The sequence below is a fragment of the Gossypium hirsutum genome, chromosome D06, assembly GCF_007990345.1.
Source record: "Gossypium hirsutum isolate 1008001.06 chromosome D06, Gossypium_hirsutum_v2.1, whole genome shotgun sequence".
In the NCBI taxonomy this organism is placed as follows: domain Eukaryota; kingdom Viridiplantae; phylum Streptophyta; class Magnoliopsida; order Malvales; family Malvaceae; genus Gossypium; species Gossypium hirsutum.
In genome coordinates, this window is record NC_053442.1 from 33,119,660 (window position 1) to 33,120,691 (window position 1,032).

Consider the following 1,032-nt stretch of genomic DNA (forward strand, 5'->3'; position numbering starts at 1 on the left):
GTTCGATAGATGTTCTTTGAACAGATGTCCTTCCCCACAATAGACACAGGTTATATTTTCAAATTGGTTCAGTGGTTGAGCTGCAAGACTTTTAAACCCATTAGTGGTAAATTTTTTAAGCGTTGCGGAAATCAAAAATACCTGAGATGCAAATGAGGTGAGAACATCGACTTCATGTACTACAACGACTTGTCTTCCTGACGCTACTCGACTGGTTGGCCATTGATAATTGTTGCTGGCAATCCTCTTGATGGTTTCATAAGCCTCGTTATAAGACTTAGAAAGGAAAGCACCATTAGAAGAAGCGTCCACTACCATCCTCGTGTGAGCATTGAGACCGTTATAACACATCTCAAGTTAGATGCAACGAGGGATTCAGTGATGAGGGCACTTCCTTAATAATTCTTTGTACCTTTCCCATGCCTCATACAAGGACTCATCATCCATTTGTTGGAAAGCAGTGATCTCGTTCCTCAACTTAGCATTCTTGCTCGGCGAAAAATACTTCATGAGGAATCTTTCTGCTAACTCTTGCCATGTGAAAATTGAATTTGATGGCAATGAATTCAACCAGGCTCGAGCTCTATCCCTTAGAGAATATGGGAACAACTTCAATCGTAGTGCATCTTCGGATACTCCAGTTAACTTGAAAGAATCGCTCACCTCCTTAAACAGTCTTAAGCGAATATAAGGATCTTCGGTAGGCATTCCACTGAATTGGCCCACTGTCTGAAGCATTTAGAACATGATTAGCTTTAGCTTGAACTGTTATGCCTCAATTTCGGGTCCCCTAATACCCGAATTAAGATCATGAAACACTAGCATGACATATTGTCTTAAAGCTCTATCCCTATCATCAGCAATAAGGATAGGATTTTGAGCAGGGTTTGCTCTGTTTCCTTGATTCGGGTTTTCAAAGTTCATCTTTTCGGTCCTTTTCTGACTTGCTTGTCTTTTTTGCTGTCGAAAATTTCTTTCAATCTCAGGATCTACGGGGAGTAAACCGATAATTCGATCAATACTCATGAACAC

At 40.6% G+C, this 1,032-nt stretch overlaps 1 non-coding gene across 1 annotated transcript; it reads left to right on the forward strand.

The window, feature by feature from the left end:
• Window positions 1-373: 373 nt before the first annotated feature.
• LOC121219020 (small nucleolar RNA R71) lies at window positions 374-480 on the forward strand. The gene has a single exon (XR_005915503.1). It is a non-coding gene; the product is annotated as a small nucleolar RNA R71 (small nucleolar RNA).
• Window positions 481-1,032: the final 552 nt, after the last annotated feature.